The sequence below is a fragment of the Macaca mulatta genome, chromosome 7 (genome assembly GCF_049350105.2).
Source record: "Macaca mulatta isolate MMU2019108-1 chromosome 7, T2T-MMU8v2.0, whole genome shotgun sequence".
In the NCBI taxonomy this organism is placed as follows: Eukaryota; Metazoa; Chordata; class Mammalia; order Primates; family Cercopithecidae; genus Macaca; species Macaca mulatta.
The window spans coordinates 54,939,334-54,966,327 of NC_133412.1; the positions used below are offsets into that span (position 1 = coordinate 54,939,334).

Sequence of the window (26,994 nt, forward strand, 5' to 3'; positions counted from 1 at the left end):
GATTTTCCCTGGAAGGAGTTTGCATGTACATGGCATGCCCCAACTTTTACAGCTCCCACCCAAAGGACTGGCTCCTAAATCACCTAGCCCTGGGAGTTGAGGCTCTGCATTTGTGAATCTCCCTAAACTACAAAGAGCAAAGAGCTGCTTTTTAAACAGGTAGAGTTCCAGCAGACAGCCTCCCAAGGTCAGCACTGAGCTAAAAAGCAAAAACTCCTGACTCCCAGTTTCTCCCTAAAGGAGACTGACTACATACCTTAAAGTCCTGACTTCTCCAGCTGCTACCTGTAGATCAGGCATTACTTAGCCTCCATCTGGGAACTGAAACTGCAGGAAATTAGCAGTCTTCTGGGACCACAAATATGCATGTGGGGACTATCCACAACTTCACCTGCTGGCATGCTCCAGAGATAAAGCCAAGTCTCCAGTTAACCTGCCTATCTCCAAGAGAAGAAAGATTAGGCATCTGTCAGGCCCCTGGGAGCAACAAAGTACAAAGCAATGGGTCAAATGACTGTGCAGTCTGAACAAGAATATGGCATCACTGCAGATCCTCTCCCCAGCTTAAACAAAATGAGAGAAAAACTCCAGCTCCTAGCTACTCCCTGAGAAACGAGAAACTGGAACACACATTTAATACCCCCAACTTTTCCAGCTGGATCTTGAGAGATGGATTTCTAACTTGCTTGTCTCAGGATACTAACAGGACTTGGCATACCCTAATCTGGGGGCCACTAAGAACAAAGACTGCAGTTTAGATCAGCACAAAGGTTTGAGAGGCACCTAGAATAACTAGCTGAACTGACAGGTAAGATCCATCTCCTACCCAAGGCCAGTATGACAAGACTAGGAAAGGCAGTTGCCTTACCTAATGCACAGAAACAAACACTAAGCGTCAAAGAAAATGAAGAAACAGGTATATAAGTTCCAAATAAAAGAGTAAGATAAACCTCCAGAAACTGATCCTAATTAACTGCCAATATGTGACTTATCACATAGAGAACTCAAAAGAACAGTCATAAAGAAGTTCATCAAGGTCTGAAGGAGTAATGCATAAAACTAGCTAAAAATTTCTGCCAAGGGACAGAAAATACAAAAAGTACCAAACAGAAATCATATAGCTGAAGAATATAACATTCAACTGAAAATTTTAATACAAGGGTTAAACGGCAGACTAGATTAAGCAGAAGAATAATCAGGAACTCTAAGACAGGTCATCAGAAATCATTTAAGATGAGGAACAAAAGGAAAAAATGAAAAAGAGTAAAGAAAGCTAAAGGGACTTACAGAGCAGCATCAAGCAGAACTAAATATGCATTATTGGAATTAGAAAAGAAGAGAAAGTGACAGAAGGCTTATTCAAAGTAATGATGGTTGAAAACTTCCCAAACCTGGGAGAGGAACTAGAAATCAAAATCCAGAAAGCCCAAGTAACAAACTAGATGAATCCAGAGATATCTACACTGAGACACATTATAATCAAATTGTCAAAAGTTAAAGGCAAAGACAGAATTATGAAAGCAGTAAAACAAAAGTTACTTATTACACACACAGAGGCCCCCATAACACTATCAGTAGATTTTTAGCAGAAACTTTGCAACCCATAAAGGCTGAAATGATAAATTCAAAGTACTGAACAAAAAAGAAAGTATCAACCAAAAAAATTATACCCAGAAAATCTGTCCTTCAAAAATAAATTAGTGATAAAGACTTTCAAAGACCAAAAAAAGCTGAGGGAGTTAATCACTACTATACCGGATTTACGAGAAAAGCTAAAAAGGTTCACATTGAAATAAAAAGAAACTAAACACCAACATGAAAGCATAAGTAAGAAATTCACTGGAAAACGAAATATATAAAGAATAAAAGAACATTTTATGACTATAACAGTGGTGGGCATATAAATTATAATCCTATTATAAAAGATAAGAGATAAAAGTATTAAAAATATTTATGGAGGGGCGGAGCAAGATGGCCGAATAGGAACAGCTTCAGTCTCCAGCTCCCAGCGCAAGCGACACAGAAAACAGGTGATTTCTGCATTTTCAACTGAGGTACTGGGTTCAGCTCACTAGGGAGTGCCAGACAATCGGTGCTGGTCAGCTGCTGCAGCCAGACCAACGAGAGCTGAAGCAGGGCGAGGCATCGCCTCACCTGGGAAGTGCAAGGGGGAAGGGAATCCCTTTTCCTAGCCAGGGTAACTGAGACACACAACACCTGGAAAATCGGGTAACTCCCACCCCAATACTGCGCTTTACCAAGGGTCTTACCAAACGGGCACACTAGGAGATTATATCCTACACCTGGCCGGGAGGGACCCACGCCCACAGAGCCTCCCTCACTGCTAGCACAGCAGTCTGCCATCTAACCTCAAGGCAGCAGCGAGGCTGGGGGAGGGGCGCCCGCCATTGCTGAGGCTTAAGTAGGTAAACAAAGCCACCAGGAAGCTCGAACTGGTGGAGCCCACCACAGCTCAAGGAAGCCTGCCTATCGCTGTAGACTCCACCTCTGGGTAGAGTCTGACAGCTGTCTAACAGCTTTGAAGAGAGCAGTGGATCTCCCAGCACGGAGGTTGAGATCTGAGAACGGACAGATTGCCTGCTCAAGTGGGTCCCTGACCCCTGAGTAGCCTAACTGGGAGACATCCCCGACTAGGTGCAGACAAACACCTCACATCTCACACGGTGGGGTATACCCCTGAGAGGAAGCTTCCAAAGCAAGAATCAGACAGCAGCACTCGCTGTTCAGCAATATTTTGTCTTCTGCAACTCTGCTGCTGATACCCAGGCAAACAGGGTCTGGAGTGGACCTCAAGCAATCTCCAACAGACCTACAGCTGAGGGTCCTGACTGTTAGAAGGAAAACTATCAAACAGGAAGGACACACACACCAAAACCCCATCAGTATATCACCAGCATCAAAGATCAGAGGCAGATAAAACCACAAAGATGGGGAAAAAGCAGGGCAGAAAAGCTGGAATTTCAAAAACTAAGAGCGTATCTCCCCCTCCAAAGGAACGCAGCACATCGCCAGCCATGGATCAAAGCTGGACGGAGAATGACTTTGACAAGATGAGAGAAGAAGGCTTCAGTCCACCAAACTTCTCAGAGCTAAAGAAAGAATTATGTACCCAGCACAAAGAAACTAAAAATCTTGAAAAAAGAGTGGAAGAATTGATAACCAGAATAATTAATGCAGAGAAGGCCATAAACGAACTGACAGAAGTGAAAACCATGACACGAGAAATACGTGACAAATGCACAAGCTTCAGTAACCGACTCGATCAACTGGAAGAAAGAGTATCAGCGATTAAGGATCAAATGAATGACAGAAAACGAGAAGAGAAATCTAAAGAAAAAAGAAAAAGAAATGAACAAAGCCTGCAAGAAGTATGGGATTATGTAAAAAGACCAAATCTACGTCTGATTGGGGTGCCTGAAAGTGAGGGGGAAAATGGAACCAAGTTGGAAAACACTCTTCAGGATATCATCCAGGAGAACTTCCCCAACCTAGTAGGGCAGGCCAACATTCAAATTCAGGAAATACAGAGAACGCCACAAAGATACTCCTCGAGAAGAGCAACTCCAAGACACATAATTGCCAGATTCACCAAAGTTGAAATGAAGGAAAAAATCTTAAGGGCAGCCAGAGAGAAAGGTCGGGTTACCCACAAAGGGAAGCCCATCAGACTAACAGCGGATCTCTCGGCAGAAACTCTCCAAGCCAGAAGAGAGTGGGGGCCAATATTCAACATTCTTAAAGAAAAGAATTTTCAACCCAGAATTTCATATCCAGCCAAACTAAGTTTCATTAGTGAAGGAGAAATAAAATCCTTTACAGATAAGCAAATGCTTAGAGATTTTGTCACCACTAGGCCTGCCTTACAAGAGACCCTGAAGGAAGCACTAAACATGGAAAGGAACAACCGGTACCAGCCATTGCAAAAACATGCCAAAATGTAAAGACCATCGAGGCTAGGAAGAAACTGCATCAACTAACGAGCAAAATAACCAGTTAATATCATAATGGCAGGATCAAGTTCACACATAACAATCTTAACCTTAAATGTAAATGGACTAAATGCTCCAATTAAAAGACACAGACTGGCAAACTGGATAAAGAGTCAAGACCCATCAGTTTGCTGTATTCAGGAGACCCATTTGACATGCAGAGACACACATAGGCTCAAAATAAAGGGATGGAGGAAGATCTACCAAGCAAATGGAGAACAAAAAAAAGCAGGGGTTGCAATACTAGTCTCTGATAAAACAGACTTTAAACCATCAAAGATCAAAAGAGACAAAGAAGGCCATTATATAATGGTAAAGGGATCAATTCAACAAGAAGAGCTAACTATCCTAAATATATATGCACCCAATACAGGAGCACCCAGATTCATACAGCAAGTCCTTAGAAACTTAAAAAGAGACTTAGACTCCCACTCAATAATAATGGGAGACTTTAACACCCCACTGTCAATATTAAACAGATCAACAAGACAGAAAGCTAACAAGGATATCCAGGAATTGAAATCAGCTCTGCACCAAGCAGACCTAATAGACATCTACAGAACTCTCCACCCCAAATCAACAAAATATACATTCTTCTCAGCACCACATCACACTTATTCCAAAACTGACCACATAGTTGGAAGTAAAGCACTCCTCATCAAACATAAAAGAACAGAAATGATAACAAACTGTTTCTTAGACCTCAGTGCAATCAAACTAGAACTCAGGATTAAGAAATTCACTCAAAACCACTCAACTACATGGAAACTGAACAACCTGCTCCTGAATGACTACCGGGTAGATAATGAAATGAAGGCAGAAATAAAGATGTTCTTTGAAACCAATGAGAACAAAGACACAAAATACCAGAATCTCTGGGACACATTTAAAGCAGTGTGTAAAGGGAAATTTATACCACTAAATGCCCACAAGAGAAAACTGGAAAGATCTAAAATCTGCACCCTGACATCACAATTAAAAGAACTAGAGAAGCAAGAGCAAACACATTCGAAAGTTAGCAGAAGGCAAGAAATAACTAAGATCAGAGCAGAAGTGAAGGAGAGTGAGACACACAAAAAACCCTTCAAAAAATCAATGAATCTAGGAGCTGGTTTTTTTAGAATGTCAACAAAATTGATAGACCGCTAGCAAGACTAATAAAGAAGAAAAGAGAGAAGAATCAAATAGACACAATAAAAAAATGATAAAGGGGATATCACCACCGACCACACAGAAATACAAGCTACCATCAGAGAATACTATAACCACCTCTATGCAAATAAACTAGAAAATCTAGAAGAAATGGATAAATTCATGGACACATACACTCTCCCAAGACTAAACAAGGAAGAAGTTGAATCCCTGAATAGACCAATAACAGGCTCTGAAATTGAGGCAATAATTAATAGCCTACCAACCAAAAAAAGTCCAGGACCAGACAGATTCACAGCCGAATTCTATCAGAGGTACAAGGAGGAGTTGGTACCATTCCTTCTGAAACTATTCCAATCAACAGAAAAAAAGGGAATCCTCCCTAACTCATTTTATGAGGCCAGCATCATCCTGATACCAAAGCCTGACAGAGACACAACAAAAAAAGAGAATTTTGAACCAATATCCCTGATGAACATCGATGCAAAAATCCTCAGTAAAATACTGGCAAACTGTATCCAGCAGCCCATCAAAAACCTTATCCACCCAAATCAGCTTCATCCCTGGGATGCAAGGCTGGTTCAACATTCGCAAATCAATAAACATAATCCAGCATATAAACAGAACCAAAGATAAAAACCACATGATTATCTCAATAGATGCAGAAAGGGCCTTAGACAAAATTCAACAGCACTTCATGCTAAAAACTCTCAATAAATTCGGTACTGATGGAACGTATCTCAAAACAATAAGAGCTATTTATGACAAATCCACAGCCAAGATCATACTGAATGGGCAAAAACTGGAAGCGTTCCCTTTGAAAACTGGCACAAGACAGGGATGCCCTCTCTCACTGCTCCTATTCAACACAGTGTTGGAAGTTCTGGCCAGGGCAATCAGGCAGGAGAAAGAAATAAAGGGTATTCAGTTAGGAAAAGAAGAAGTCAAATTGTCCCTGTTTGCAGATGACATGATTGTATATTTAGAAAACTCCATCATCTCAGCCCAAAATCTCCTTAAGCTGATAAGAAACTTCAGCAAAGTCTCAGGATACAAAATCAATGTGCAAAAATCACAAGCATTCCTATACACCAATAACAGACAAACAGAGAGCCAAATCATGAGTGAACTCCCATTCACAATTGCTTCAGATAGAATACAATACCTAGGAATCCAACTTACAAGGGATGTGAAGGACCTCTTCAAGGAGAACTACAAACCACTACTCAACAAAATAAAAGAAGACACAAACAAATGGAAGAACGTTCCATGCTTATGGACAGAAAGAATCAATATCGTGAAAATGGCCATACTGCCCAAGGTAATTTGTAGATTTAATGCCATTCCCATTAAGCTACCAATGACTTTCTTCACAGAATTGGAATAAACTACTTTAAAGTCCATATGGAACCAAAAAAGAGCCTGCATTGCCAAGACTATCCTAATCAAAAAGAATAAAGCTGGAGGCATCACGCTACCTGACTTCAAACTATACTACAAGGCTACAGTAACCAAAACAGCATGGTACTGGTACCAAAACAGAGATATAGACCAAAGAAACAGAACAGAGCCCTAAGAAATAATACCACACATCTATAACATCTGATCTTTGACAAATCTGACAAAAACAAGAAATGGGGAAAGGATTCCCTATTTAATAAATGGTGCTGGGAAAACTGGCTAGCCATATGTAGAAAGCTGAAATTGGATCCCTTCCTTTCACCTTATACGAATATTAATTCAGGATGGATTAGAGACTTAAATGTTAGACCTAAAACCATAAAAACCCTAGAAGAAAACCTAGGCAATACCATTCGGCAAGGACTTCATGACTAAAACACCAAAAGAAATGGCAACAAAAGCCAAAACTGACAAATGAAATCTAATTAAACTAAAGAGCTTCTGCACAGCAAAATAAACTACCGTCAGAGTGAAGAGGCAACCTACAGAATGGGAGAAAATTTTTGCAATCTACTTATCTGACAAAGGGCTAATACCCAGAACCTACAAAGAACTCAAACAAATTTACAAGAAAAGAAACAAACAACCCCATCAAAAAGTGGGCGAAGGATATGAACAGACACTTCTCAAAAGAAGACATTTATGCAGCCAACAGACACATGAAAAAATGCTCATCACTGACCATCAGAGAAATGCACATCAAAACCACAATGAGATACCATCTCACACCAGTTAGAATGGCGATCATTAAAAAGTCAGGAAACAACAGGTGCTGGAGAGGATGTGGAGAAATAGGAACACTTTTACACTGTTGGTGGGACTGTAAACTAGTTCAACCATTGTGGACGACAGTGTGGCGATTCCTCAAGGATCTAGAACTAGAAATAGCATTTGACCCAGTGATCCCATTAATGGGTATATACCCAAAGGATTATAAATCATGCTGCTATAAAGACACATGCACATATATGTTTATTGTGGCAATATTCACAATAGCAAAGACTTGGAATCAACCTAAATGTCCATCAATGATAGACTGGATTAAGAAAATATGGCACATATACACCATGGAATACTATGCAGCCATAAAAAGGATGAGTTTGTGTCCTTTGTAGGGACACGGATGAAGGTGGAAACCATCATTCTCAGCAAACTATCACAAGAACAGAAAACCAAACACCGCATGTTCTCAGTCATAGGTGGGAATTGAACAATGAGAACACTTGGACACAGGAAGGGGAATATCCCACACCAGGGCCTATCATAGGGTGGAGGTCGGGGGGAAGGATAGCATTAGGAGATATACCTAATGTAAATGACAAGTTAATGGGTACAGTACCCCAACATGGCACATATATACACATGTAACAAACCTGCACGTTGTGCACATGTACCCTAGAACTTAAAGTGTAATAGAAAAAATTTTTAAAAATAAATTAAATTAAATTAAATTAAAAATATATATATTTTACATAAGCACCCTGGTAACCACAAAGAAAATGCCTAAACAAGTTACACAAAAGAAAGAGGAAGGAATCAAAATCTAGCAATACAAAAAAAAAAAAACACACACACACACACACAAAAGAAGAGAACAAGTGAGAAAAACGACAAAAATATCGTAAGACAAACACAAAACAGTTAATTAAAATGTAGTAATAAATCCTTATCAATAACTATTTTAAATGTAAACAAACTAAACTCCCTGATAAAAAAGATACAGTGTGACTGAATGGTTACAAAACAAGCTATATGCTATCTACAAGAAGCCCCTTAAGATTCAAAAACACAAAGAGACAAAGTGAAAAAGATGGAAAAAGATAGTGTAAGCAAATGGAAACCAAAAGAAAGTAGAAATGGCTAAATTATCAAAGTAGAATGTAAGGAAAAAACTGTGTCCAGAGAAATGAAGGTCCTTACATAACAATAAAAGGGTCAATTCAACAGGAAGACACAACAATTTTAAGTATATTTGCACCTAACATCAAAGCACTTAATAAAGCACATACTGATGGATCTGAAAGAAGAAACTGACTGCAATTCAATAATAGAAGACTTCAGTGTCTCACTTTCAATAATAGATAGAATTTACCAAAAAAAATCAAAAAGGAACACCACAAACCAAATAAACTTAACAAACATAGAATTAGCAGTAAAATACACATTTTTCTCACGTGCACACAGAACATTCTTCAGGACAGATCGCAAAACAAGTTAGGTCGCAAAAAAGTCTTAACAAATTAAAATCATACCAAGTATGTCTTCCAACCACAACTGAATAAAACTAGAAATCAATAATAGCAAGGAAAAAAAAGGCAGTGAGGAGTCAGAAATATGGAAATTAAATGAGACACTCTTGAACCACTGGGGCAAAAAAGAAACCAAAAGAAAATTTTTAAAATATCTTAAAAATAGATAAAAAGAGAACTTACAAAAACATGTGATGCAGCAAAGCAGTATAAAAAGGAGGTTTGTAGCTATAAGTACCTATATTGAAGAAGAAGAAATATCTCAAATAAACAACCTAACTTTACAACTCAAGAAATTAGGATAAAAACAAACTGGCCGGGCGCGGTGGCTCAAGCCTGTAATCCCAGCACTTTGGGAGGCCGAGACGGGCGAATCACAAGGTCAGGAGATCGAGACCATCCTGGCTAACCCGGTGAAACCCCGTCTCTACTAAAAAGTACAAAAAACCAGCCGGGCGAGGTGGCGGGCGCCTGTAGTCCCAGCTACTCGGGAGGCTGAGGCAGGAGAATGGCGTAAACCCGGGAGGCGGAGCTTGTAGTGAGCTGAGATCTGGCCACTGCACTCCAGCCTGGGCAACAGAGCGAGACTCCGTCTCAAAAAAAAAAAAAAAACTAAACCCAAAGTTAGCAGAAGGAAGAAAATAATAAAGATAACAATAAAAATAAAGCAAATATAGAAAAACATCAATAGCCAGGCATGGTGGCTCACGCCTGTAATCCTAACACTTTGGGAGCCCGAGGCAGGCAGATCACTTGAGGTCAGAAGTTCGAGACCAACCTGGCCAATATGGTGAAACCATGTCTCTATTAAAAATACAAAAATTAGCCAGACGTGGTGGCAGGTACCTGTAATCCCAGCTACTCAGGAAGCTGAGGTGGGCGAATCACTTGAATCTGGGAGGCAGAAGTTGCAGTGAGCCAAGATTGTGCACCCCAGCCTGGGTAACAAAGCAAGACTCCGTCTCAAGAAAAAAATACAAAAAACAAAAATTAGCTGGACGTGGTGCCATGCACCTGTAATTCCAGCTAGTCGGGAGACTGAGCACGAGAATCACTTGAACCTAGGAGGCAGAGGTTGCAGTGAGCCACGACTGTGCCACTGCACTCCAGCCTGGGTGATGGAGTGAGACTCTGTCTTAAAAAAAAAAAAAAAAGAAAGAAAAAGAAAGAAAGGAAAACATCAATAAAACAAAGAGTTGGTTGTATTTTTTAAAATGGCAAAACCTTAGGGTGAAAAAAAAGAGATGACTCATCAGAAATGTAAAAAGGGACATTACAACAGATGCCTTGAAAATATAAAAGATCCTAAGAGTTGATTATGAACAATTGTATACCAATACATATATAACCTAAAGGAAATGGATATGTTCCTAGAAACATACAACATGCGGAAGTTGAATTAAGAAGAAACAGAAAGCCTAAACATGCCAGTAACAAAATGACTGAAATAGTAATCAAAAACTTCCCAATGAAGAAAAGTCCAAAACCAGGTATCTTCAGGGCCGAATTCTACCAAACATTCAAAAAAATTAGTATCAATCCTTCTTAAATACTTCCAGGAAAAAAAAAAAAAGTTAAGGGAAGAGTTTCAGTTTCATACCTGAGATCAATTTCATCCTGATATCAAAGTCAGAAAAAGATAACACAAAAAGTGATGAATATACACGCAAAACTTCTCAATACTAGGGAACCAAATTCAACAATACATCAAAAAGATAATATACCATAACCAAATGAGATTAATCCCTGAGCTGCAAGGATGGTTCAACACATGCAAATCAATCAATGAGATAGAACACATTAGCATGATGATAGGCAATAAAGCATATAATCATCTCAAAAGACGCAGAAAAAGCATCTGGCAGAGTTCAATATCCTTTCACCTAAAAAAAAAACTCAATAAAATAGGTATAGAAGGAAATTTCCTCAATATAGTAGAAGTCATATATGAAAAACGAACAGCTAACATCATAATCAACAGTGATCAATATCAACATGATAAACACTTTTCATCTAAGATCTAGTACCAGGCAAGGATGCCCACTCTGCCACTTCTAGTCAATGTAGTACTGAAAGTACTAGCAAGAGCAATCAGACAAAAAAAAAAGAAACAAACAAAAGGCATTCAAGTCAGAAATAATGAAGTAAAATTATCCATGGTTGCAGATGAATTGATTTTATATGCAGGAAAATGCTACAGGTGTCACACACACCTGTAGCAGAACTTCTAAATGAAAAGTAGCAGGATATAAAAATCAACATTCAAAAAATCTGCTGCATTTCTTTACATCAACAACCATCTATGTTAAAAATAAATTTTCAAAATCCTGTTTATAATAGCATCAAAAGAATCAAATACTTAGGAATAAATATAATATAACCAAGGAAGTGAAAGATCTGTACACTGAAAACTACACCACATTGATTAAAGAAACTGAAGATGCAAATAAACAGAAAGCTATTCCTTGTTTATGGGTTGTAAAAATTAATACTTTTAAAACATTCATACTGTCTGGGTGCAGTCACTCACATCTGTAATCCTAGCACTTTGGGAGGCCGAGGCAGGCAGATTACTTGAGGTCAGGAGTTCGAGATCGGCCTGGCCAACATGGTGAAACCCCGTCTCTACTAAAAATACAAAAATTACCTGGGAGTGGTGCCGGGCGCCTATAATCCTAAATACCCGGGAGGCTGAGGCAGGAGAATCATTTCAACCCGGGAGGTGGAGGCTGAAGTGAGCCGAGATCGCGCCACTGCACTCCAGCCTGGGCGACAGAGCGAGACTCCGTCTCAAAAAAAAAAAAAAAAAAAGAAAAAAGAAAAAAGATTTCATACTATCCCAAGTGACATGCTCAATGCAATCACTACCAAATTGTACTGGCATTTTTCACAGAAATAGAAAAAACAATGCTAAAATTTATATGGAACTACAAAAAACTTTAAATAGCCAAAGCAATGTGGAGAGAGAAAAATTAAATTGGAGGCATCACATTTCCTGACTGTAAATTATACTACAAACCAACAGTAATCTAAACTGTAATGACAGGCATACAGACATGAAGACCAACAGAACAATGAAACATAACAGAAAGCCCGGAAATAAACCCAAGTATATATGGTCAACTAATTTTCAACAAGGCCACCAAGAAAACACAATGAGAAAAGGATAAACTCTTCAATAGTGTTGGGAAAACTGAATAACCACATGTAAAAGAAGGAAACTAGACCCTTATCTTACACCATACACAACAACAAACTCAAAATGGATTAAAGACGTAAACATGAGACCTGAAACTATAAAACTTCTAGAAGAAAACAAAAGGAAAAGTTCCTTATTAGTGACCTCAAAAATATTTTTTTTGGTATCACACCAAAAACTCATGCAACAAAAGCAAAAATATCCAAGTGAGACTACATCAAAATGAAAACTTTACTACAAATAAAAACATTTAACAGAATGAAAAAGCAGGCTACAGATTGAGAAAAATATTTGCAAACCCTGTATATGAAAGGGGTTAATATCCAAACTATATAAGGAACTCACACAATTCAGTAATAAGAAACAAATAACTGATTTAAAAATGGCCAAATAACCTGAAGAAGCTTTTTTGCAAAGAAAACATAAAAATGGCTAACAAGCATAAGAAAAAGTGCTCAACGTCAATAATCATCATGGAAATGCAAATTAAAACCACAATAAGATACCACCTCACATCTGTTAAAACAGCTATTATCAAAAAGATAAGAGATAACAACTGTTGGCCAGGGTATGAAGAAAACCCTTGTACACTATTTGTGGAAATGTAAACTGGTACAACCATTATGGAAAACAGTATGAAAGTTTCTCAAAAAATTAAAAATACAACTACCGTATGACCCAAAAATCCCTCTTCTGAGTATATATCCAAAGAAAATGAAATCAGCACCTCATACAGACATCTGCACTCCTATATTTATTTGCAGCATTATTCACAACAGCCAAGATATGGAAACAACCTTAAGTGTCCATCAATGGATAAATGTGTAAAGAAACTGTGGTGTATATATACACACACACACATACAGTCAAGCATCACTTAACAACAGAGATTTACTGAGAAATGCATCATTAGGCAATTTTATCATTGTGCGACCATCAGAGTGTACTTACAAAAACCTGAATGGTATAGCCTACTACACACCTAAGTTATATGGTATGCCCTATTGCTCCTAGGCTACAAACCTGTAGAGCAGGAACCTGACCCGCACAACAGGAGGTGAGCAGTGGGCCAGTAAGCATTACCACCTGAGCTCCACTTCCTGTCAGATTAGGAGCAGCATTAGATTCTCACAGGAGTACAAACCCTATTGTGAGCTGCACATGTGAAGGATCTAGGTTGAGTGCTTCTTATGACAGTCTAATGCCTGATCATCTGAGGTGGACGAGTTTCTTCCTGAAACTATCCCTACCACACAGATCTCAGTCCGTTGAAACACTGTCTTCCACAAAACCGGTCTCTGTTGCCAAAAAGGTTGGGGACTACTGCTATACAGCATGTTACTATACTGAATACCACAGGAAAGAGTAACACAATGTTAAGTATTTGTGCATCTAAACACAGAAAATGTACAGTAAAAATATGTTGTAAAATATTTTTTAGGCCGGGCGCGGTGGCTCAAGCCTGTAATCCCAGCACTTTGGGAGGCCGAGACGGGCGGATCACGAGGTCAGGAGATCGAGACCATCCTGGCGAACACGGTGAAACCCCGTCTCTACTAAAAAATACAAAAATCTAGCCGGGCGAGGTGGCGGGCGCCTGAAGTCCCAGCTGCTCGGGAGGCTGAGGCAGGAGAATGGCGTAAACCCGGGAGGCGGAGCTTGCAGTGAGCTGAGCAGTCCAGCCTGGGCAACAGAGCAAGACTCCGTCTCAAAAAAAAAAAAAAAAAAAATATATTTTTTAAATGATACACCTGTAGCATTTACCATGAATGGAGTTTACAGGACTGAAAGTTGCTCTGGGTAAGGGAGGGTGAGGGAGGAAGTAAAAGAGAGAATGGTGAGTGAAGGCCTAGGACATTACTGCACACTGCTTAGACTTCATAAACTATACATTTAGACTATACAAAATCCATACAAAAATTTTCTGTCTTCCTAATAAATTAACCTTAGCTTACTACAATCTTTTTACTTTATAAACCTTTTAGTATTTTTTAAACTCTGACATTTGTAATAACACTTAGCATAAAACACATACACATTGTACAACTGTACAAAAACATCTTTATAAGCTCCTTCTATAAGCTTTTTTCTATCTAACATTTTTTTCCTTTTTAACCTTTTTTGTTAAAAATGAAGACACAAACACACACATTAGCCCAGGCCTACACAGGATCAGGATCTTCCACCTCCGCATACTGTCCCACTGCAAGGTCTTCAAGAGCAAGAAAATAACATGTATGGAGCCATCGTCTCCTGATGACAATGGTTTATCCTGGAATACCACCTAAGGACCTATCAAAGGCTGTTTTACAGTTAACTTTCTTTTTGTAAGTAGAAGGAATACATTCTAAAATAACAATAAATAGTATAAAAATACATAAGCCAGTAACATAATTTATTATCATCAAGTACTGTGTACTGTACACAACTGTATGCACTATACTTGCATGCAACTGGTAGCATGATAGGGTTGTTTCTATCAGCATCATCACAAACACTGAGTAATATATTGTGCTGCAACATTAAGAGAGCCATATCACTAGGTGACAAGAATCTTTCAGGTCCATTATAATCTTACGAAACCACCATTGTATATGTGGTCAGCTGTTGACTGAAACACTGTTATGCAGCACATGACTGTACAATGAAATATTATTTCACCTTTAAAAAGGAGATCCTGACATTTGCAACAATATGAATAAACCTCGAGGACATCAAGGACATCATGCTAAGTGAAATAAGCCAGACCTAGAAAGAAAAATAGTGTATGATCTCATTTATACATATATATATAATCTAAACAAAGTCAAATAGGTAGAAAGAGAGGGATGATCAGTGGGTGGTTAACAAAGTCAGGGGGAGGAAGGAAATAGGGAGATGTAGATTAAAGGATAAAAACTTCTAATTAGGTAGAATGAACAGGTCTACAAATCTAATATACAGCATGAGGGCACTAGTTAATAATAATGTATTGTATACTAAAAATTCACTAAAAGAGTAGTTTTGGTACTCTTACCACACACAAAAAGGTAACTCTGTGAGGTGATAGATATGTCCATTTGCTAGACTGCATTAATCATTTCACTACATATATGTATGTTAAAACATGTTATAAATCTCAAATATATATAACAAATATATATGTAAATAAACAGAGTACTATTTACATTAACACCCCAAAATATGAAATACTTAGGTATAAATCTAACAAAATACGTATAAGATCTATATTAGGAAAACAACAAAACTCTGATAAAAAAATTTAAAAACTAAATAAATGGAAAGATAATCCATGGACAGGATGACTCAATATTGTCAAAATGTCAGTCACTTATTTCAAACCTGATTTATAAATTCAATGCAATCTCAATCAAAATCCCAGCAAGTTAAGCTGATTCTAAAGTTTATATGCAGAAGCAAAAGACTCAGTAGAGCCAATACAATTTTGAAGAACAAAGCTGGTAGACTAACACTACCCAATGTCAAGATATACTAAAAAGCTACAGTAATCAAGTGGGTGGTACTAGTATAAAACACCAATAGGTCAATGGAACAAAACAAAGAGCTCAGAAATAGACCCACATAAATACAATCAGCTGATCTTTGACTAAAGTACAAAGGCTAGAATAAATGGGACATCACATGCAAAAAATAATGAATCTACACACAGACCTTACAACTTCACAAAAATTAACTCAAATTGGATCCTAAACCTAAATGTAAAATACAAAACTATACAACTCCTAAAGTATAACTCACAGGGAAAAAACCTAGATGGTCTTGGATGCAATAATGAATTGTTAGATACAACACCAAAGGCACAATTCATGAATGAAAAAATTGATAAGCTGGACTTCATTAAAATCAAAAACTTCTGCTCTGTAAAAGACAATATTGAGAGAATAAGACAAGCCACAGACAGGGAGAAAATATTTGCAAAAGACATATAAGAGACACTGTTATCCAAAACACACAAAAAAACTCTTAAAACTCAACAATAAGAATCTGATTAAATAATAAGCCAAAGTCCTTAACAGACACTTCACCAAAGAAGATATACAAATGGAACAAAAAACATATGAAAACATGCTCCACATCATAAGTCATCAGGGAAATGCAGATTAAAATAACAATGAGATATTATTACACTCCTATTAGCATGACCAAAATCCAGAAAACTGACAACAGCAAATGCTGACGAGGATGTAGAGCAACGGGAACACTCTTTTATTGCAGTGGGAATGCATAATGGTACAGCTACTTTGGAAGACAGTCTGGCAGTTTCTTACAAAACTAAACCTTCTCTTACCATGTGATCCAGCAACTGTACTCCTAGTAAATACCCAAAGGCATTTAAAAACTTACATCCACACAAAAAGCTGCACACAGATGTGTACAGCAACTTTATTCATAATTGACAAAACTTGGAGGCCACCAAGATGTTCTTCAGTACGTGAATGAATAAATAAACTGTGGTACATCCAGAAAATGAAATATTGTTCACGGCTAAAAAGAATGATCTATCAAAGTATTTTAAAACATGGCGGGGGTCAAGTAAGGTGGCTCATGCCTATAATCCCAGCACTTTGGGAGGTGCGGAGAGATCACTTGAGCGCAGGAGTTCGAGACAAGCCTGAGGAACATGGCAAAACTCCATCTCTACAAAAAAATACAGAAAATTAGCCAGGCATAGTGGTGCATGCCTGCAGTCCCAGCTACTAGAGAGGCTGAGGTGGGGGAATCACTTGAGTCTGGGCAGTTGAGGCTGCAGTGAGCTCTGATCAAGCCACTACACTCCAGCCTGGGTGACAGGGCGAGACCTTGTCTCAAAACAAAACAAAACACCACAGTGGGGCCGGGCACAGTGGCTCACACCTGTAATCACAGCACTTTGGGAGGCCAAGGTAGCATGACTGCTTGAGCCCAGGAGTTGAAGACCAGCCTGGGCAACATAGTGAGACTTCATCCCTACTAAAAATTTTTTAAAAATTAGTCAGGCATGGTGCTACATGACTGTAGTCCCAGCTACTCAGGAGGCTGAGGTGGGAGAATTTCTTGAAACCAGGAATTTGAAGCCAGCTTGGGCAACACAGTAAGCCCTCATCTCTAAAAAAAAAGTAATAAATAAAAATAGAGGTTACATACTGTACGATTCCAACTATACAACATTCTGAAAAAAGCAAAACTAGAGAGACTAAAAAGATTAGTGGCTGCTGGTGTTAGGGGTGGGGAACTAAGGAAGAATTAACAGGCAGAGCACAGGGGATTTTTGGGACAATGAAACTACTCTGTATATTATTATAATAGCAGATACATTTCATCATACATTGTGGTCCAAAATCATAAAATGTATAAGACCAAGAACTAACACAAATGTAAACGACAGACTTAGGAATGATAATGATTTGTCAACATAGGCTCATCAATTTTAACAAATATACTACTCAGGTGTATGATATTGATAATGGAGGAGGCTATGCATGTATGGGGACAGGGGTTATATGAAAAATCTCTACCTTCCTCTTAATTTTGTTGTGAACCTAAACCTGGTCTTAAAAAAATAAAGTCATTAAAAAAGAAAGAGAAAGAAGGAAACATGTTTGAAAAAGTAAATGTTTAAAGTTTTACCAACATTTCTTAAGCAGCTAATACAAAGCTAAATATGTAAAGGCAACTCCGCACGATTTAAAACCAGTGTTCAATCATATGATGGGTTATCTGCCTTCTGTCACCAAATGTAACATTTCCACTGACACTGAACTTCCAAAGATAAATTTTAAATTGTCTAGATCTGACAGAAAATCATATTCAAATCAGCTTAACTAGGACAACAGATCATCTGTGCCTATTGCACCATTCACAATGATTACCAATTCTAATTGTCTCCTTTAAATGACCCCAAATTATATTATTGTGACAATACACTCTACACACTTGGCAAGGATAAATTTTTGGTACTGATCACTGATGCAAATAAATGGAAATTAAAATTTTATGGAAGAAAAGATTGTAAAAGCACAGGCCACTAAAATCTAATCACTCCATTCCTCAGAAGAAGAAATTGATATCAAATGCGACAGTGTATATGTATTGGTACAATAGCTAAAGTTGTCATTTAATTGCATTTTTAACACTTTAAAATGTATTTGCTTTATCAGTCTCATACCATTTTCACTTTGCCATAAAGATATACCAGTCTCACCTTACTATAAAGACAACTTTCCCATACTCTCAGAAAATGACAATCAGAAAATACCAACCAGCTATAAAAATGATCATTTATATTATAAATACATTATTTTTCAACAGCTTAGTCTGACTTTGTATTACAAAAACCTCAAAAATATTTTTCACTTATAAGTGTTTTTAAACATAGATACACTTTAGGCTGGGCACGGTGGCTCACTCCTGTATCCAGCACTTTGGGAGGCCAAGGTGGGAGTATCACCTGAGGTCAGGAAATCGAGACCAGCCCGGCCAACATGGTGAAACTCCATCTCTACTAAAAATACAAAAAATCAGCCAAGCATGGTGGCAAGCTCCTATAATCCCAGCTACTCAGGAGGCTGAGGTATGATTATCACATGAACTTGGGAAGCGGAGGTTCCAGTGAGCCCAGATCACTCCAGCCTGGGCAACAAGAGCAAAACTCTATCTCAAAATAAAATACAATAAAATAAATAAATTAAAACAAAATAAATTAAAATACAATAAAATAAATACAAATAAAATAAAATAAACAAACATACATATACTTTGGAAATCAGACCCAAGACTAATAATGAATATATGCCAAATTATTCACAAATGAAATACAGTACCACCCTTACCTTAGTCATAAAAGTTACATTCTACTTTAAAACAATCTTCTGAACAAAGAAGTATTGTTTATTTCCTTTCAAAAGTAATCCTTGGTGCCAAAAAACTGGTAATAAAAGTCTTCTACAATCAGGAAAAGGACAAATTTAAAAATTTAGTTGGCTTCCTTCCCTCAATTCTACTAATATAATTCAAATTCTTTAATCAAATTCATTTGACTTAAATCACCTACATTAAGGTACAAAAAGACAACTCAGAATAATTTACTTCAGAAGTTTTCTACTGATTTCTTTTTGGGGGAAAAAAAAAAAACAAAAACACCCTGAAGAACAAGAATATAAGCCGCTATACTTCTGAAACTTGTGGGCAAAGAGAAAGTATATTTGGTGAAATAGGCTTACACAGCCTATTTCAAGGAATGTTTAACTCAATCTTATCAAAAATGATCAGAGTGGTACTACGCAGCTGTAATCCGAGTCATGTTTTATGAACAAGGGAATACAAACAAGACAAGCAGCTGGAGCAACTTCATAGTCACTGATGCACATCTTTCTCCTCAAAGCTATGAAGGCCATTTTGTCAAGCAGGATGAAACAGAACAAAAGTGGCTCTGAAAGTAATGTTATAGGCATTCAGATAACTCCATATAGATGTACAGCTAAAATTACCAATTAGTTTACCAATTGGCTGCAACGGATTTGATTGGTTTGTAATTAATTCTAGTTACTGGCGCACAGAGCAGGAAGGTTGGCGCCACCCCTTTGTCCTCCTGACACACAATACTAGCGCACAGGCCCTAGGGCCCAGGACATCAATACAGCCCTCCAATTCAGCTACAGGAATTAGCACAGTGGAGTACTCCCATAGTGATGAAGGGCTAGAAACATGCACTGCCTGAGAAGTCAGTGACAAAAGGGAACCTTTATGAAAAAAAAAAAAATGAGTTTTACCAAAATGAAAACAAGTTTCTTAAAACATTATTTTTTAAGAACATCTTATCTAGTTTTTTTAATGCTACTACCGGAATAAATAGTTCAACAGAGAAATCATCTAAAAGCAAAACATCAAGTAAACCAGTTGCAAAACTGTCAATATCATTCACAATCTTCTTCAGTTCTCACTCATTCTTTTAAATATCTCTCCTAAATTTTTAATATAATCCATCTGGAAAAAGAATACTTAATATTTTCACCAACCAAAAACTTATAAATTAAAATCTGCTAATGGAAGCCATTCTCCTTTATAATTTAATCCTTACCTGCATCTTTGTGAGTAAATAAAATTTGTAGTTGCCTGGATAGTGATACAAGTATTTTACTGCAATTCCTAACCAATTTTTATCTCAACTCACTTGCAAGTTGGCTTGACTAGATGCTTCTAATAGTATTTCCCACTAAGAAAAATCAGAGACCTACTGCCACTAAGAATAGACAAAAATGCTAAGTTTTAAGGCTCAAAATCAATACACTCAAATTCAAATCCCTCATAGATGCCTGCACAGTCACCTTCAAACAACTGCTTCAAGATCTTTCTTTTGCCTGGAATATTCTCCACAATACCAACTATATGCTTTTATTCAGCCTCAAGGATCTTCAGCCCTCACCTAGTCCAACCTCTTCATTTATGAACACAAAGGTTGAATACAATTTGGTGATTTTTTTTTTAAATCACACAACTAGCTTAAAGGACACACCAACACGACTGTTAACCGATGATAGCTCCTATTCTCCCTTTAAGAGCCAGCACCAATACCACATATACAAATTATTCTATAACCCTACAGCCAGAAGTTACCTCTCCTCCTATGGGCCATATCAAGTATAACAACTAATGTCAATGGATATTCAAGCTCATAAGTGCTATAAAAATGTAAGTCCTTTCTCTTTCAAACCATATGTGTCCATAGTAACACATCTCACTATCTAAGTTATTAGTCAAAAAAATTTTATTCTTAAAATATTTACCTTCACTGAGGCAACATGCATAGAGGAGCAAAAGGTATTCCAAAATCATAAACTGACTATCTTTTCTCCACAGAGATCAAATCTCAAATCACTTCAATAACCCAGAATAACGAAAAACAGAATTATAACCTTTAATACTACACCTAGTGGTCTGGGCACCAAGAAGATCTGTTTTCTTTTTTTCTTTTTTTTTTTTTTTTTTTATTTGAGATGGAGTATCGCTCTGTCGCCCAGGCTGGAGTGCAGTGGGGCGATCTTGGCTCACTGCAACCTCCACCTCCTGGGTTTAAGCGATTCTCTTGACTCAGCCTCCCAAGTAGCTGGGACTATAGATGCACACCACCACGCCCAGCTAATTTTTGTATTTTTTGTAGATATGGGGTTTCACCATATTGGTCAGGCTGGTCTCAAACTCCTGACCTTAGGTGATCCACCCACCTCGGCCTTCCAAAGTGCTGGGATTACAGGCGTGAGCCTCTGTGCCCGGCCACAAAAAGATCTATTTTCTATGTTGCAGTCATTATCTGATAAATTTCTATCATTTCAAAGCCATACTTAAGAAAGAATTTTTAATTAATAAATAGAATTATCTCAATAAAAACTGTAAATAACCCAAGGCGACATCCACAGAAGGAGCAGCATGGATGTTCCCTCCTAAAAGAAAATCTTTAAATAAATTATAAAAGAAAAAAACTGTGGCATCTAAATCAACATGATGTGTTTGATCTAAGGCATTTTTGTTATACTTCACCCAAAACAGCGCATGTTGTAATCTTCATTAAATGTGGTTGAATAAAATGTAAGTCCACTTGTGTTTCCAGTCCTTAGCTCTGAGGCTAACTCATTGGGTAATTTCTGACACATCATTTAGTTTTACAGCTTCCCATCAGTTAGATAAAAAGGCTAGATTATATGATTTTTAAGATCACATTCAGATCTCCTGGCTTATTTATTATTCAGTTTCATATTCTGCTATATTTTGGTTTCTATTACCAATCACATACATGATTTTCATTCCTTTTTTTTTCTGACAAAGCTAAGTTGTAATGTGTCTAAATTGTAATGAATTAGACAAAAAACAGTAAGGTGGAACTGGATTTCACCCTCCAGTTACTATTCTTCCACCAAATTAATTTGAACAAATGTCCACTTCCCAACATCCCATTTCTCTTTCTTTCCATTTCCTCTCTTTGTCTAAAATCTACAGATGACTGCTACTGAGATTAAGTCCAACAAAATCTCAGGGCTGAGGTTATTTCATCCTGTTGCATTATGCCAGTTCCCAAATGAGAGACACTAATTCATTTTTTAAAAATACGTCTCCACTTCGAATACCAAAGCCTGTGGATTCAGTCCTGAAGACTCAGCTTTCTCAAGCTCTTCTGTAGTGAGTATACAGGCGGCTTATAACGTAACCAAAAAAGTCAACTAAGACCATACAGTAGGAGGTTTTAAAAGCCAAAATGATTAGTCTACTATGGATTCAGAAGACTATAGAGACAGAATTTTTACAAGTTTTACAGCAGGAAAGTAATATGAAGGACTATAAAAAGAAAAAACTAGAGGAGGACATACCAAAAAGATAACACTTCACCGGAGAGTAATAAGGGTCTTCAAAAAGCAGTATCTTGACACTAGGAAAGAGGGAAGGAGTTTGTGAATGGAAAAAAAAATACAATGCAAAAGATGAATGGATAGGAACTTTGTAGTCAACACAATATAGAACACAGGTGACTAAAAGAATGGTAGTTCCATCAACAAAATATGAAACCAACCTAAATATCCATCAACAAGTGGACAACAAAAAACATGGTATATATATACCACGAAATACTACTCAGCCATAAAACAGAATGAAATAATGACCTTTGCAGCAATGTGGATGGAGTTGGAGGCCATTATTCTAAATGAAATAACTCAAGAATGGAAAATCAAATATTTTATGTTCTCATTTATAAGTGGAAGCTAAGCTGTGAGGATGTGCAATGGCATAAAGAATGATATAATGGATTTTGGGGACTTGGGAATGGTGGAAGGAGGCACGATACATACACTATCTGACAGATCAAGGAGATTAAGAAAACTAGTATTTGGAGGATCCAAGTATTAATTTCAAAAATATAAACATAAACCTAACACTTTCTATCTACAGAGAATCCATCTTACTCACTCCTTCATGTCCAAGGAGTATTTGTAAATACTTAGCATCACTATCAGGCTTCTCTTATAATCATTTCTTTCCCCATCAGCTTAGGTTCCATGGCCCATTACTCCAACTACTCTCTTACCCTCTTCAACTCCTTTTACTCTATTGAAATTCCAATGCATCTGCTTGAAGAATACTAGCCCAAGATTAATCCATATACCCACCATCTTTGTACCTTTTTAGCATATGACTGGCTGCTAAGGATCACTGGGGGAATTAAGAATCACATAACTATGAAGACTAACGTCAGTGCAACTGTGTATGTAGTCTCATGGCTTCACACACCCGTTCAACACCTATTTACTGGGCATTTCCTATGATCCAGTGCCAGTACCAAGTACTGAAGATGGAGGGGTAAACAATACACAGTGTTGTTTCTATCCTGATGGAGCTTAGTATCTAGAAAGGGAGACAGATATTAAACAACTAAATATATAATTATTTCATTTCAACTGTGATATATATTTCCAAAGAGAAGCATATACACTGTAAGAGCATATCATAGTCTGAAACATAAGTTAGGCTCCCCTGGGAAAGTGACACTTAGGCCGAAACGTAAATTATGAATAAGAGTTAAGTAAAAGAAATGAGGGAAGTAAGAAGATGTTGGGCAAGAAGGAGGAGGAAAGAGTGTTCTGGGCAGAAAAATTAGAACATGGAAAGGCCAGGAAACATGCAAGGACATGATATGGTTACGGAACCAAAGGAAGTCTAATTTACATGAGGCAGAAGGGAGGGAACAAAAGTGGTGTGAAATGAAGAATTTATGGATCAAGTCACTCAAGATCCTTAATATCACCATGTTAAGGATTTTGATGTTCAGAGTAAAGAAAAACCTTCGAACAACTTCAAAGTAATGAGAGAGACATATTTGTTTTTTTTGTTTGTTTTTTTTGTTTTTTTTTTTTTGAGATGGAGTCTCGCTCTGTCGCCCAGACTGGAGTGCAGTGGTGCGATCTCAGCTCACTGACGGCTCCACCTCTCGGGTTCATGCCATTCTCCTGCCTCAGCCTCCCGAGTAGCTGGGACTACAGGCACCTGCCACCATGCCCGGCTAATTTTTTGTATTTTTAGTAGAGACGGGGTTTTACCACGTTAGCCAGGAGTGTCTCAATCTCCTGACCTCATGATCCGCCTGCCTCAGCCTCCCAAAGATATTTGTCATTTTTAAAGTAGCAATCTGCCTGCAGTGTGGAGAATCTATTAGAAAGACGCAGGGAGTCCTGTTAGAAGGCTTCACTTGTAATCTAAGGATTTTATGACAGCTTGGACTAGGATGGTAGCAGTAGAGTGAGAGACATGAATGGACTGGAAAGATTTAGGAGGTAATTCTGAAAGGAATTAATCCATTGGATAGTGAGTGGTTTTGTGAGGTGAGGGGAGGAACCAAGGATGTCCCAGGTCTCAAGCACAAACACCTGGAGGTAGAAGTAGTATGTGCCATTCAAGGAAGAGAAACACATCAGGTTTGAGGTGGGATGGAGAGATCATGAACTTAGTTTTACCAGTTTAAAATGTTGTGAGAGAGGAGAAGAGTCAAAATGACCAACTAGATGTAGCCAGGAAGAAGAGCTTCACCCATCAAGAAAGATCAAAACATCAATTAGACTGGCACATTCCAAGCAGATCTTTGTAAAGAAGGCGTTGAGAGTGGACAGAGGGAGAACACAGACTCTGGGGCTGAAGGGGAAGGAAGCTGGGAACCCTGAACAGGGTTGCCAAGCACCATGACCCGTTCCTGGCCCAAAGTGGCTCCTAAGGAAGGGGTGAGTAAAACAGGCATGGAGTGGTCCACCCTCACCACAGACCTGCAGGAGCCCCTCATGACCTCCACAGGCATTTGAGATGGCAGGGAGAACTGCCCGGGGAGTTGGCAGAGAAAGAACTGCAAACTGCATGGAGCCCAGAGGGTTAGGCATGGGGACAGCTACTATGGAGCGTGGTCATGGGCTCCCATTCCCCAAGACTTGCCATACTCCTATAGAAAGGGCTCTGGCCTTTCTTAGCTGCCAGACCAGGAGAGAGCAGGGCTGTCTTGCCTGCAGTACAGGGCCAGTATGATCTAAATGCTCGCATTTGCTGGCCTCTTCCAGGGTCCCTCCCTGACCACACACACTCGCAACACAGCCACAGTGGCCCCACTGAAATGCTTCTCAGTGGCCACTACCATAACTCTTTCCCAGCCCCCACCCTCCCATAGGAGTGCTTTTGTAGACAGGACCCTGCCGGCACACACACACCCACAACATCCCCTTGCCAGGCTGCACGTGCATGAGGACCCACCACCACTATGCACACCCATAGGGCCCCCATTGTCCTGTTGGTGTACACCAACCCCTCCCCCTCAATCACCCCATTGGTGAGGACTCACCTACCAATGGCACCCCCTACCACCCTACTGGTGCGCAATCACCTGTGGATGCCCCACCACCACACTGGTACACACTCACCCACAATGCCCCCGCACCACCACCACAGCATACTCTCCCACAACCCCTTCCATCACCCCACCAGAGCATATTTGCTAGCAGCCCATCAGAACGTGGTTGTCAGCTGACTGGGATTACCTCAATCCCTCCAGTGCAGTAGGTGCTTGACCTCTAGGGGACAGAGAACAAAGCTGCAGGCCTAGTTCCAGCCCCCCAGGGTTGGAGTCCACAGCACAGGAGTGCTGTGCTGAGGCTTGGTGGCCTGAAAGCATTCAGAAATGAAGCCAACTGACTAAACCAAATTATATCACAGTCAAACCCTCAAAGGCATCAAAGAATATAAAAGCAAAAAGCTCTATCCAAAGAACAGCAACTTCACAAATTAAAAGAACATCAGCACACACAGATGAGAAACAGCCAGCATAAAAATTCTGGCAATTCTAAAACCAGAGTATCTTCTTATCTCCAAATAACTGCATTAGCTCCTCAGCAATGGTTCTTAACCAGACTGAGATGGCTGAAATGAAAGACCTACAATTCAGAATTTGGATGGGAAGGAAACTCCACAAGATACAGGAGAAGGCTGAAAACCAATGCAAGGTAAACAGTGAATCTACGAGTTGAAAGACAACATCACCATTTTAAGGAAGAACCAGACTGAACTTCTGGAAATGAAAAAGTCACTACAGGAATTTCACAATACAATTGGAAACATTAATAAGAGAATACATGAAGCTGAGGAGAGAATCTTAGAGCTCAAAGACTGCTCTTTCAAATCAATGCAGGCATATAAAGAAAAAGGAATTTTAAAAAATGAACAAAACCTCTGAGAAATATGTGATTATGTAAAGAGACCAAACCTCTAACACACTGGCATTCCTGAATGAGTTGGAGATATAGCAAGCAATTTAGAAAACATATTTGAGGAATTATACGGTTGGATTGGTGTCTCCTCCCAAATCTCAAATTCAATTGTAATCCCCAGTGCTGGAGGGCCTAGTGGGAGATGACTGAATCATGGGGGTGAATCCTTTATGAACGGCTTAGCACCATCCCTTTGGTGCTGTCCTCATGATAAGAGTTTTCATGAGATCTGGTTGTTTAAAGTGTGTGGCACCTCCCCCTCGCTCTTGGTCCTGCTCCTGCCATGTAAGACGCCTGCTGTTCCTGTTTTGCCTTCTGCCATGAGTAAAAGCTCCCTGAGGCCTCCCCAGAAGCAGATGCTACATGCTTCCTGTATGGCCTGTGGAACCATTTGCCAATTAAATCTCTTTTCTTTATAAATTACCTGGTCTCAGGTATTTCTTCATAGCAGTGTAAGAATGAACTAACAAGCAGAAATTGTCCATTAAAATTTCCCCAACCTCACTAGACACATGAACATGCAAATTTAGGGAACAACTGCAAGATACTATATGACAAGCATCCCCCAGACACATAATTATCAGATTCTCCAAGGTCAATGCAAAAGAAAAAACTTTAAAGGCAGCTAGAGAGAAAGGGCA

The 26,994-nt window shown here is 38.7% G+C and overlaps 1 protein-coding gene across 26 annotated transcripts in view; it reads right to left on the reverse strand.

Moving 5' to 3' along the window:
- The window catches only part of SCAPER (S-phase cyclin A associated protein in the ER), a 568,707-nt gene that overhangs the window by 467,929 nt on the left and 73,784 nt on the right, over window positions 1-26,994 (reverse strand). For 8 of the 26 annotated variants that reach the window (XM_077940001.1, XM_077939995.1, XM_077939996.1 and 5 more), the window contains one exon: window positions 257-437. The exons of the other annotated variants lie outside the window; for them this stretch is intronic. The gene's annotated coding sequence lies outside the window, so the exon portion shown is untranslated. The remainder of the gene's footprint in view (window positions 1-256; window positions 438-26,994) is intronic. 26 annotated transcript variants of the gene reach the window in all.